Source organism: Frieseomelitta varia, unplaced genomic scaffold (genome assembly GCF_011392965.1).
Source record: "Frieseomelitta varia isolate USP_RPSP 00005682 unplaced genomic scaffold, Fvar_1.2 scaffold_259, whole genome shotgun sequence".
Lineage (NCBI taxonomy): Eukaryota > Metazoa > Arthropoda > Insecta > Hymenoptera > Apidae > Frieseomelitta > Frieseomelitta varia.
The window spans coordinates 357,873-371,994 of record NW_025109989.1 but is presented as its reverse complement, the minus strand read 5'-3'; positions in this window follow the sequence as shown (position 1 = coordinate 371,994).

Here is a 14,122-nt window from a genome sequence, read left to right as displayed (position 1 = left end):
CGATTGTCCGTCGTGCATGCACGCGAGAAGAGAGTGCCACGACAGAGGAACGATAATTGTCGTAACGCTTCGAAAACGCTTCTTTAGGCGACGTGACCTTGCGCTTGAATTTGTTATTCTAGCTCTTTTTCTTTACTGTCTCTCGCGGTGACAAGCTCCGTGTGACCGAGTGACGAGTATTGTGTGTATTTCGGTGCGACCAATTGGTTTGAATTTCCTTGATAGAGACGCAGATACAACCCGGCCAACAACGTTTAACAACGTTTTCTTAAAACGTCGCGACCTTGCCAAGTTAACGTTTTAAAGATTCTCTTGCTTTGACTGGCAAATGAGGGCCTCTCCCCAGTCTCTTGTCCCCGCAAAAGACAGACTTTGATCATTTAGATATTGCGGGTTACACTCTGTCGCTGCTATATTTGTGTGGCTGTGTGTAATGAGCGGTAAATTATGGGTACTTGCGCTTAGACGTGTGGAGACGTACGTATATGTGTGTTTATCTACATAGTGTGTCGTTTTTATGAGTATACGCGAGCCAGACGTAGTGCACGCGGACCCGAATGGTAGCACATACATGCTTAGAGCTGTTGCTTATGAGATATCCGGGTTACCTTCGAGATGCCCGAGTAAACAAAAATTACGAAAATATCTCGTGAGACATTAAGGTTACGTGTCTGTTATTTCTGATCGTATTACTCGTTTATATCTTAGCGGCGTGTAATAATTATAATGAAACAATGAAGTACTCACTTTTTGCACCGTGTCTTTACAAAAAATACTAGCAAGTCTAGATCTTCGAATGGTTAGTTAAATTTCCAATATTCTCAGTTGTGAAAAATAGATGTTGCTGGTACACAAACATATCTTCTAGCAAGTTTTGCCAATCTCGTGTATTCTCTTTTCTGAGGGAAATTCTCCACCATTCCAGTGGACATCAGTTATAATTTGTTTCATTACTTGTCACAGAGATATAAATCACTCGAAACATTGGGTCAATTTATATCGAGCGTCCGGGTAGAAATAACTCTAACCTCAATCATCTCGTGAGATACCTCGGGGTAATTTTGCTCTAATTTTTGGTCCCCGAGTATCTCACGTACCCGGATGAAGATGCTAGCTGCTATATATATAACAGTGCAATCAGTCGCGCACGTTAGTAAAGAAAGATGACGTTGCAAACATATTTTAAAAATTTATCTGAGAATCTGCTATCTTTCTTAATCTCTCGCGCTGGAATCTCACGTGCCAGGCAAGTCGAGAATTTTTTCTCCCAAATTTCAATGTTTTCTCAGTTTCAAGTATATTTAAATGTAACTCAGGTAAAACGAATGATAAGTATATTACTTCTTAATAATTTCTATACCGAGTTCAAAAGAAAAAGAAAGCGACGAATTATTTTATACGGTTTTGGTCACTCGTTATGGTCCGCAATCAGCTGCCAGAACGTCGAGAATTTTTTGCCCCAAAATTGCAATATTTTCTCAGTTTTCTAAGTATATTTATAACAATAAATTTGTTAAATTACTTTTCAATAATTTCTATCCAGTGATATATCGTACCGACGAGTTCAAAAAGAAAGAGACGAATTATCGTATATGGTTCGGTCACTCGTTATGGTCCGCAATCAGTTGCCAGAACAAGTGGTTAAGAATACCTATGAGTAGTATCGTTTTCTGTCACTGTAGAAAATTTTATATCACTTAAAAGCTATACAGCTTCAATCTGTAATATAATTTAACAATAAACACACTAAGTACCAATGTATTTAACTAGAATATAGGTTATATTAGGCATAACATAGGTTATGTTATAACATATTATATATTATAGCATTATATATTATAACATGTTGTAATAAGTAAAATTATATATTTAAGTAAAACAAATAATAAATTTATTACTCCTCAATAATTTCTATGCGGTGACATCGTCGCCGACGAGTTTAAAAGAAAAAGTAAAGCGACGAATTATCGTATACGGTTCGGTCACTCGTTATGGTCCGCAATCAGTTGCCAGAACAAGTGGTTAAGGATACCTATCAGTAATATCGTTTCCTCACACTGTAGAAAATTTTATATCATTTAAACGCTATATAGTTTTAATCTGTAATATAATTTAACAATAAACACACTAAATGTCAATGTATTTTGACTAGAATATAGGTTGTATTAGGCATAACATAGGTTATGTTATAACATATTATAGCATAACATGTTGTAATAAGTAAAATTATATATTTAAGTAAAACAAAATGAGCAAAACAAATAATAAATGTATTCCTTCTCGATAATTTTATCATACCGACGAGTTCAAAAGAAAAAGTGAAGCGACGAATTGTCGTATACGGTTCGGTCACTCGTTATGGTCCGCAATCAGCCACCAACGCAAGAGGTTTAACCCAACTGATTTTCTCGAGGACTTAATTTTATTATTCTCCGGTTTAATTTCATTATTCTTGATTCCCCTCTTATTTCGAGCCCCAGAGTCTGATCGCGTATTTAGGAAGCTCACAGTATAAGAAAAACGTGTAGCAACGAATGCAGCAATGTGCAGTGGCGTCTGACCCGCGACGAAGGTGAATTACGGCATCGCGGCGATTAACGACCAACGATGGTTTCTCTTGATAAGGCGCGGGTCGTAAATTCGTGTCGCGGCTTATGGATCAATTGACGCTTGCCACTTTGCGATCCGATGGAGGCGAGCTCTTGCGCGCCTCCGCCAGCCATTTCGCCGTTTTCGCCTCGGCTGTTGTAGTGTTTCTGGAATTGTATTATTCCGCTTTAAGCGCCGTGACCGATCGATATTTGGTCACGTTACGGCGAAAGTCAGCCGATGCGTTTCCATGCTGGCGCAAAACGGTCGGTCTCTCTTGTTCGATGCACATTTGCACCGTGCTGCGCGCGTCAGTTTGTATCTTTTTTCTTTCGTGTACCCTGTGGCTGAAGTATCATTTATCGACTCCGGCGAGTCTCTACGAAATCCGCGTAGCCTCTGAATTTGAATTTCCAGTTGCCGATCGAGAAGGAGATAAGGCTTCGAATTTTTCTCTAGTCGTCGAAATATCTCTTCATTGAACTCTTATGATAAAACAGTGACTACTTGTAGCTTTAGTCGGAATTGTTCGTCCGGGCCTTTGTAGCTCGTGGCGATCTCTTCAAACAGTCGGTCGTTGTTTCGTGAAACGCTTTGATCTGTTCTATAATATTGCATGAAAAAAGAAAAAGAAAAAGATAAACGTAGATATTCAAAGAACGTTAATTTTAACAAACAAGCTGTGTTTGAACAGTTGAAGATCGTTTTGAGATTAAAGGTGACAAACGACACCGTTATGCATCCAGGTTATTCCACCTGAAAATTGTTTCGAAAAAAGCGATTCGACGTTGCGCAAGTGTTATGTCGAGGAACTAGAAGCGACTCAAGGTCATTCACATTTCTTACGCAAACGATTACACGTTTTTTTTTTTCTTTTCTTTATCATGTGTAATGTTAGTCACTTTTGAAATAGCTTGTATTAATCGCGTGGCGTCATAAGCGCGTTGCGAAATGACCTTGGCAGGTCACTTCGTTCGATTGAAGATCGAGCCTCCTTTTCTTTCTTTTTTCATGGTTATTTTAAACCGCCGGTCGTTGAATTTTTTTTTTTTATAAACAACTCTCGTACTGCGCCATCAATCGTCACTTTTCGTTCAGTTTTTATTTACTTATCGACTTTTTCTTCTTTGTTAGAATTTAATCGAATATTTTTGTTATATTATACGTAATAATAATAATAATTATCTAATAATAATAATTTAATTAATAATAAAAGGAAAAAGAAATCATAAAAATAAATAATAATAATTATTATTATACTAAAATAAAATAAATAATTAAAATAAATAATGTGAACAAATTCGTATAATAATAATAATATTAATTTAGTATAATAATAATAATTATTTATTTTCACGATTTCCTTTTCTTTCTCATTTGATCACATTAGAGTTAGACGACAAAATGTTGGGATTTTCGAACTTTTGTCGTTCAATTCTTTAACATCCAATGAAACAGTAGAGAAAAAAATTCTAAAACAAGTTTCGGGGAATCGTTGAAGAAGAAACTTCAATCTTCGAAACGATGGTAGATCTAAAGTCACGACACGAAATTTTTAATATTTTTCTTTACATACGCTTGAATTGTTACAACTTTTGAGAAAAATGTGTCCCGAGTTTCCCACTCGCTACGGACCATGTAAAATCATCTTCAAATGAAACGGACTTGCAACTATCAAAATAGAAGAAGCTTCGCTCTTTCAAAACGAGACCAAGCGGATTAATATATGATCTTTTTTTGCGAAGTTATATCAGTTGAAATGATTTACAATTTTTCACTGTTCTGGTTGGTGCAATTATGCTGTTCGCTGTACGTATCACCTTCACACGATTCGTTGGCCAATGACGTTTCCACGCTTTACATACGTTGTCGTCGCCTTAACGTGATAAAGCAATGTGGGTTAGGTTATCTTCTTTCGTGAACGTTCGAACGGCTTCTGCATTCTTCTTCCCTACTTCTTTTCTTTCTTTTTTTTTTTTTTCGCTCGTTGTTCTAATTCGTAGAACGACGTTGTTACGTTGTAAAGATATAATTATACTATGCGATTTTACAGAACATTTTTATTCGTACAAGGCAGGACTTCCACTTCGGAACTTATTGATGCAGACGTGTTGCGATATTGGCTGCAATACTGTCTAAAAACTGTCCTTTCTCGACTCGTACTTTGGTCCCTGGTCAAAGTATTCGTATATGACTAATTTCTTACAGAAGTTCCAAATGAAACAGATTTTCGTTATAGTCGCCACTTTGTTTAGACATTCGGTACTGAAATTTGAACGAGGATAATTCAAGTTGTTAGACTTGGATTTCGTGATTGCAATTTGCACATTGTTCATGTGTGTTATAATTGATCAAATCTCGATTTAAATTATTTTTGATTCGGAACAATTTGAAAATATTCTTTTTTTTTTAAATATTATAATTTAATTATAATATTATAATATAAATTATAATATAATTTATTTTTTAAAAATATTCTTTTTTTTATAATATAAATTATAATATAATTTATTATTATATAATTATTATATTAATATAATATAAATTATAATATAATTTATTTTTTAAAAATATTCTTTTTTTTGGAAATATGAAAATATTCTTTTTTTTTTTCTTTTTTTTACAAAATCTTTAGTCAACAGAACAGTTTAGTCATTATTATATTATCACTGTAACGTAATTGTTAGAATGTAGCAACTAAAATTATTAAATTAAATGTATTGTTAGTATTAGCATTAATTTATTAGTTATTAATAAAACTAAATTTAGTTATTTAGTTATTAATAAAACTAAATTTAATTATTTAGTTATTAATAAAACGAAATTTGGTTATTTAGTTACTAATAAAACTAAAAATATATTATACTAAAAATTCTGTTCACTAAAAATGTATCATTGATGAAATTAATCAAATGAAATATTATTTATTTAAAATAACATTACTATCGAAATTATTTGAAATAATAATTAATTAAACTGTCCCATCGGTTGATAGTTTTAATACAAGCAGTTTTTAATAATCACAAATCATTTACACGGATCGACTCCACCTTTCATATATTAATAAATATAAGATCCTTATATTCGCTGCCCACGAATTATTACGCGTTTTATGATTTATTGGCAGAATATTTCGCTCGATATAAATGGCGTGCAACGCCGAAAGGCTCGATCATCAAAGCTGCTTTGATATCTCGAGTTTCACTTTTAAACCGGTGGAAATTTCAAGTTGAAATGTCAAGCTAAGAAATTTGAAGTTCGACGTACGTGAAAACGTGAGAGAATTCGGAGTGTGCAATAGTGACCGTGACTTCTCGTGTCAGAGTTGCTGATACGTATAATCTTGAAGACTTGTTGCTACCACGTCAGCTAGCATTCCTTTTTTTTTCCTCTTTCGTGTTTGAAACGCAAATCCAACACACGTCCCGAGAGAGAACGGACTTCATACTGATCTCTTCCTATTGAAATCTTCGGCTATAAATTCGAGAAAACACCGCGAGAGACGTGAAAAACGTGAATAAAAATTTCGACTAGTCGAAAATCGGATAGGTGTATAATAGAGTGGGCCGAAAGTTTCTTTCTACCTATCTTTTTTTTTTAATGAAACATCAGAATATAATATTAATATAATAATAAATTAATATAATATTAATATAATTAATATTGTAATGAATTAATTAATTTAAAAATAATATTAATTTAGTACTATTTTTAAATTAATTTAAAAATAATCTTAAATTAATATTAATTTTAAATTAATTTAAAGTTAATATTAAATTAATATTATTTTTAAATTAATTTAAAGTTAATATTAAATTAATATTATTTTTAAATTAATTTAAAATTGATTTCTTAATATTCTGACGTTTTATTAAAAAAAAAGATAATATTAATTTAAAATTAATTTAAAGTTATTAAAAATCACTTCTTACTCGATTGTACCACCAATAGCGGGATACTTTGCGCAGTGAGATTTCCCAAAAATCTCAGATATCTTTAAATTTTAATTTTCTCAAACAACACCTTTGTTCCTTGAAATGAGTTCGTGTAAATTCGAAAGCTGTTGAAGTGGGATTTGAACGAAGATAGCGCGAAGCACGAAATAATCAATTTTCGATTCTTCAACGAGACCTCAATCCTCAATTCCTCAACGAATGCTACTCTGAACGTGTCCAGCAGCGTCTAGAAATCGTATTTACGAGATTGGATTCGAAAGGATGGAACAGTACGTACAAGTCGTGGTGGTGGTGGCGAGGAGGCTGGAAAAAGGAACGGGCTCGGATCGAAGAGCTCGATTCACATTGTCTGGCGTTGTCCTTGAGCCGTGCTGCCACCACGAAAGAGGAAACAATGCTTGCCAGACACGTTGAACCCGGTACCAACACAACACGTACGTAATGATAACAACGCCCTGGCTCATTATTTCTCCGTGAAACCCTCTCTTCTATCTACCTCGTCGTTTCTTTCTTCCTTCCTTCTGTTTCCATCTCTACCCCTCCGGTTTCATCCCTCTGCGCCCTCGACACGGCCGTTAGTTGCCCTAAAAGGAATGGATACCCATTCTGTTTGTCTCTCTCTTTTTCCGCGTTAACCGAAATGTTCTAATGTTTTTAAAAACTATTTTTAATCTGTTGTAAAATATGTAAAAATTTGTAAGATTTTACAAATGACAAGCTTATTACTTCTAAAAACTATATTTAATCTGTTGTAAAATTTGTAAAAATTTGTAAAATTTTACAAACGACAAGCTTATTACTTCTAAAAACTATTTTTAATCTGTTGTAAAATTTGTGAAAATTTGGAAAATTTTACAAATGATAAGCTTATTACTTTTTAATAATTTCTATCCAGTGATATACCGACGAGTTCAGAAAGAAAGCGACGAATTATTGTATACGGTTTGGTCGCTTGTTATGGTCCGCAATCAGTTGCCAGCGCAAAGGGTTAAACAGCAATCGAACCGGACCAGATGGATACCTCTGGGCAAAATAAAAAAAGAAAAAAAAGAAAAAGAAAAAGGGGGAAAGATGAAAAGAAAAGCCGAGGGAAAATTTTGTTTTATTTAAAGTTTTATTAAAAGTTGATATAGTTTTAATCTGTAGTATAATTCAACAATAAATACACTAAATGTCAATGTATTTAACTGGAATATAGGTTATATTAGGCATAACATAGGTTATGTTATAACATATTATATATTATAGCATAACATGTTGTAATAAGTAAAATTATATACTTAAATAAAACAAAATGGGCAAGACAAATAATAAATTTATTGCTTCTCAATAATTTTATCATACCGACGAGTTCAAAAGGAGAAGTAAAGCGACGAATTATCATATACGGTTCGGTCACTCGTTATGGTCTGCAATCAGTTGCCAGAACAAGTGGTTAAGGATACTTATCAGTAATATCGTTTTCTGACACTGTAGAAAATTTTATATCACTTAAAAGCTATACAGCTTTAATCTGTAATATAATTTAACAATAAACATGCCAATGTATTTAACTAGAGTATAGGTTATATTAGGCATAACATAGGTTATGTTATAACATATTATATATTATAGCATAACACGTTATAATAAGTAAAATTATATATTTAAATAAAAAAACTAGGCAAGATAAATAATAAATTTATTACTGTTCAATAATTTCTATCCGGTGACATCGTACCGACGAGTTCGAAAAGAAAGCGACGAGTTATTGTGTTTACGGTTTTGGTCACTCGTTATGGTCCGCAATCAGTTGGTTACAGAAGCCTTAACCTCTTTCCCTGGAATGACGTGCCACGGACGTCGAGAATTTTTTGCCCTCAAAATTGCAATATTTTCTCAGTCCCGAGTATAATTAAGTATAAACTCAGGCGAAACAAATAATAAATTTATTGCTTCTCAATGATTTGTATCCGGTGATATCGTACCGACGAGTTCGAAAGGAAAGCGACGAGTTATTGTATACGATTTTGGTCACTCGTTATGGTCCGCAATCAGTTGCCCAGCGCAAGTGGTTAAAGAAGCCTGGAATTTTACCAGCTACGAGTCGTCGCAGTTGCGTCTCTCATATTCAGTACTAACAAAGTGCGAACATTTCCATACAATTGTACACGCGATACATTCCCACGACTCTCGAACTCTCTCGAAAGCAAATATAACGCGATCGAAATAGGCCGCCTTGAAACGCCCGGGATCAGATGGCATAAAGAGGAGGAAGAGGGGGGAGGGGGGGGCGGTGAACAGAAACACAAGGGAGGACATTTCCTCATTTTCCGTGGCTCGGTCGCGACCTTCGTCCGCTTGGAAAAACCGATGGAAAATCGCTCGAGTTCTCATTAGGGACGGCCTAGTCCACCGTCTCTTCCACCCTCCTATCTCCTCGGCCCTTTCTTCTTTTTTTCCTCCTCTCCCCGATTTTTCCACCCTCTCTTTCTCTCTTTCTTTCCCCTCTCTCCCCTGTCTTGGCTTCCTTTTTCCTCCCACCCTGCCCTCCCGTGTTTTCTCCCGTTTCCACATTTTTTTCGGCTCGCCGCACCTACGCGCACTCCAGCTCCTCGTTCCTCGCTTCTCATTTTTTCCTCATCTCGTCGTTTCGCGACGAGAAAACGGGATCGTTTAGGGTAATCCGTAGCCGCTGGATTCGGCCCGAGGGAAATGTCGTCAAGACGGAACCGACGTGAACATCCTTCTTCTGGTTTCCTTTCATTTTTTTCTTTCGTTTCTCTTTCTCTCGCCTGTGGTCGACGGTTGACGTGGGCAAGGTGAGTTTCGGGGGATGATTCTCGATCTCTCTCCCCGCCCTCCCCCCCTTGTTCGACGCTATTCAGGGTTACAAACTATCGATCTTCCGCGGTTTGACACAGTTTCAGGGACTTCGGTGCGTCGTTCAACTTCCTTGGAACACTGACGTAATCTCTTTCGAATTCTTCGCGCGAATCCTTCGAACGAGTCTTCGTAGTTACCTTTCTCTGTGCGTGAAAATGTTAGAGACGTTAACGAAGGATATTTGAACGAGCTGACACTTTCGTCTCAGAACGAGCGACAAATTGACCGAATGACAGAGGATTTGTCCAAATTCGCGAGAACTTCGTAGCTGGATATTGGAATCTCGTGGCAGCTCTCGCGGCGTGATGGACAATCTTGCGTCATCGAAGACGGATGGTAAATTCGTATTGAAAAGTTTTTCGAAACTTCTGAATGAAATTCTGTGATCCGCCAGTGGAAACGAATATTCGCAAAATGTTTTGCGCACGCCGCTCGAACATTTTCAATTAATCCGTTGCACAACGTTCGTCACACAACGCAATTAACGTTGAGACAGAAATTCCAAAATTTAAGGTACAAAGGAAAAATTACGCTCCAGCTTCGAACCTGGTCGAAACGCTGTCAAAACTGTGAAATTCGCCTTTGAATATCAAACGGGTGTTAAAAAATTGCTACGGGGCTGGAGAAAGGCGGCGACCTCGTAATAATTCGACGAGAAAAACGATTGGCAATTTCGAGGGAAACGCGCTCGCTTTCCATCCATTATCCACGCGAGAATTATTCAAGCCCGATCGCGAGGGCCGACGTTATCTCTAACGAAGTTACCGTACCGTGATCGAACGTTTCTTCTCTTTTCTTCTTCTACTTTTTTTTTTTTTTTTTGTTTTTCGATCTGCTAATAAGCTTCGCGCGAGATCGGTACTCCGTCGATACTGCAGGTAGAGAAAAAAAAAAAAAAAAAGAAGAAAAAGAGAGCGAGAGATCTTAATTACTTTTTCCACCAGGAACTTTGTTAATATCCCGACGATGTCGTTTTATTCGAAATAATTTCACCCCTCTCGGCTCGTTTTAAATTCACCGCGTTCGTCTGCTCTACCCCGGATCGCCCGATCGATACTCTCGTTTAATTAACGACCCATCGAACACGATGAGCGAAATCTACACGCACTGTATCTCTTTATACCGTGCAATTCGTTGCAAAGTTATCTCGCGCGTAGGAAAATAGGGTTGCTCCATTGAGAGAATACACAAATTTACCTGCGACATCGCAATAAAATTTTTTCCGCCGATTTTTACCTTATAGAAAAATGCAGGTACATTGCGTTTCTTGTCTCTTTTGACAGAAACTTTCTCTTTGGTTCTTGCCAGCAGAAATTTCCTTTCTTTTTTTTCTGTCTTTCGATCGTCCTACATTTATCATTGGAATCTCTGTGTCTCTAAAATTGAAATGGTTTTTCTCGCCATTGCGTCGTCACGTCGGTGTTTTTCTTTTTCTCTTTTATCATTATTAGATTATTCTCATTTTAATATCCTCTTATTACTTTCTTTGGTACTGAAATTTTGCTTGGTGTATAAGGACGTGTTATGTACAGTGGTACAAGGTAAAAAGAATATCATGCTACGCCTGTTTGCATCGTATTACGAAATGTAATTCTGTCTTGAGAAATTGTTGTATTTCCTCTTGTATGTAAATCTTTAGTTCGCATCGAACGACGCTGGACGCAACTTGATGATTTCATTCAGAGAGGGCTAACTGGCGGCCCGTAGGGTCCCTGCCCCCCACTTTTCTGATCGCTAGCGCTATCCCCTCCACTGCATCGATCTCTACAGTGGAGGGGATAGAAAAGTGGAGGGGGCAAGGATCCTACGGGGCGCCAGTTAGCCACCTCCGATTTAATTTAACCCCTTGCACTGGCATACTGGTTCGCGGACCATAACGAGTGACCGAACCGTATGCAATAATTCGTCGTTTTCTGTTTCTTTTGAACTCGTCGGTATGATGTATCACTCGATAGAAATAATTAAGAAGTAACAAGCTTATCGTTTGTTTTGCCTGGGTTACATTTAGGATACACATAAAACTGAAACTCTAGAATCCAGTTTGCGAAACATTCGTTAATCGATGCTATTCCGGTTAGTGTAGAATTGCTTGGAAATTTTTCCAGCCGAGTTTCAGCACGCTCGTTGTGCAACACTCGCGAGAGAAAGCAAAGTTCTACGTATATAGATAGAAGTTTAGAGGATCGCTCTCGGTATGGTAATATAATATATGCAGTTATCTGTCCCGAGTTTCAGGTTTGCAGGATTAGGGGGGCGCACTCTCTTGGAAAGTAGCTTTAAACGACGATTTTTTAAAAGATCCGTCAGACCAGTGATATATCGTCCGCTGATATTAAAGAAGCTCTCCGTGAAAATATCAAATTCACAGGGATGGAAATCTCTTTGCGTGTTCTCTTCCCCCATGAAAATAGAGGGAGAAGAGAGAGAGAGAGAGACGGGAGAGAGAGAGAAAGGAGGGATCGATGTCGAAACGATATCTCTCGGAAATTAATAAATTCTCTCTCAGTTTCCCCTGGCAAACAATATTTCCTCGCAGATGTGATATGCACGATTCTTTCTCGATCGTAGAGAGGAAGCTGTTAATTTCGGTGACGTGAACACGACATGCGCCAACGAAAATCACTATGAAAGATTCCATACCAAGCTTGAAATGTTTTTTAGCTGAAAGTTTAAAGAAACCACGAGAATACGAAATTCCGAGGCAAGAAGTTTCTCTCTTTCCTCTCGTTGAAATTCGTTTCTCGATCGGGCAGAGTCCTAGAAAGAATGGAAAGTAAACGCGGCTGTTAATCTCGGCGACGTGATGAAAACGACTGAAATGAAAGGCAACACGCGCGAAGCTTTTGTGATCGTTTGAAAGAGTTCGCGAGCTCCAAGAAATTACGAAAATTCAAAATTTCTCTTCATCTTCGAGTCGAAGTTCGAGAATGCAGCGAACGTGTGCAAATTCCCTCGAAGTTTGGTGAAGGAGTTCTGCTGGTTTCAGCGGCGTTACAATAAATCGTGGATCTCGAGGGTTGCGGCCTGAAAAATGGGAAACGATAGGCCCGGGTATAGGATACGTGAAATAGGTCAGCGACGACAAAAAGGATCGGCTTAAGTGGAACAGCGGCGCGTTGCAAGGACGCGTCCTTGAAGTTTTCCCAACCAGGATGCCACGCGTACACATAGTTTCCCCTTCTTTGATGAATCGTGTCGCGGTAAAATGGGTGTCAGTCACCTCGATTTTGATGAAATTTGGCACGAAATTAGGTAGCTTCTCGAGAAAATATTTGACTTGTATTTTTTTTCTTTTTTCTATCGTCGATGTTGAAGAGGTGAAAACTTAAAAGTTGGAGGCACGAAACCAATATTTTGTCAAGTATTTCGGAAATCATCGAAGATACAGTTTTTCTGCAGATTGATGAAATTATTGCTTCTTCAGCGACGAATTTTAATGGTGTATATTTTGCGACAGAAAGAAGAATTTGTTTAAATAATATGTATATAAAACTTAATAATAATAATATATATATAAAATATATGTATAAACCTAATAATATATAAATATATAATATATATAAACCTCATATATAAACTTATATCTTTTACAGTTAACTTCACTTACACTTATATCTTTTACAAATTAATACGTTTTCTTGAATATTTGTCAATGAAAACTCAACTATTACAAATTATGGATAAATTGGAATCTTGAGTTTTGCATTACAAAGAGAATTCACTATTTATATATATTATAATATATATAAACTTAATAATATATATAAACTTATATCTTTTACACTTAATTTCTTTTACACTTACATCTTTTACAAGTTAATACGTTTTCTTGAATATTTGTCAATGAAAACTCAACTATTACAAATTATGGATAAATTGGAATCTTGAGTTTTGCATTACAAAGAGAATTTCACTATTTATATATATTATAATATATATAAACCTACTATATATTATAATATAAATATATATTATATTAAGGTTGATATAATATATATAAACCTTATATATATTATAATATGTATAAACCTTATATATATTATAATATATATAAACCTAAACCTATATATATATAAACTTATATCTTTTACAGTTAACTTCATTTACACTTACATCTTTTACAAGTTAATACGTTTTCCTGAATATTTGTCCATGAAAACTCGACTATTTACAAATTACGCATAAATTGGAATCTTGATTTTTGCATTGAAAAGAGAATTCACTATTTTCAAGTTTTTCTCGCTGGACGTGCGCAAAGCACATGGTAAATACGTTGCAGTGAAATGTTGTAAACATGTTGTTTCGTGAATGTCGTGAATATGTAGCTTTGAAGGAAGTTGATTTTGTCGTCCATTTATTGTGCGAGGCTCGATGGAAGGCAGGGAGGAGGGGGAGAGATACTCGGAGAGGCCGTCGATACTCGACGACCTTGCAACATCGATCAACCCTCTCGACTCTCCTCTTTCGCCTTTTCGATTCTCCACCGAGGGAGAAGCAACATCGTACACCGCACCGCCGTCGTTCTCTTCTTGTTTCCTCCTCATTCAAGTCGTGTACCCGACCCATCCCACCGGCGACCTTCTTCAAAACCCACCGCCAGCTTTTCCTACCGCGGCCAATCGAATTTCTCGGAATATTTCCACGATGTCGGAGCGCGTGCAGTTTGTTTGATTAATTTAGATCTTGTTTCAGTTTTTTTTTTTTTTTTTTTT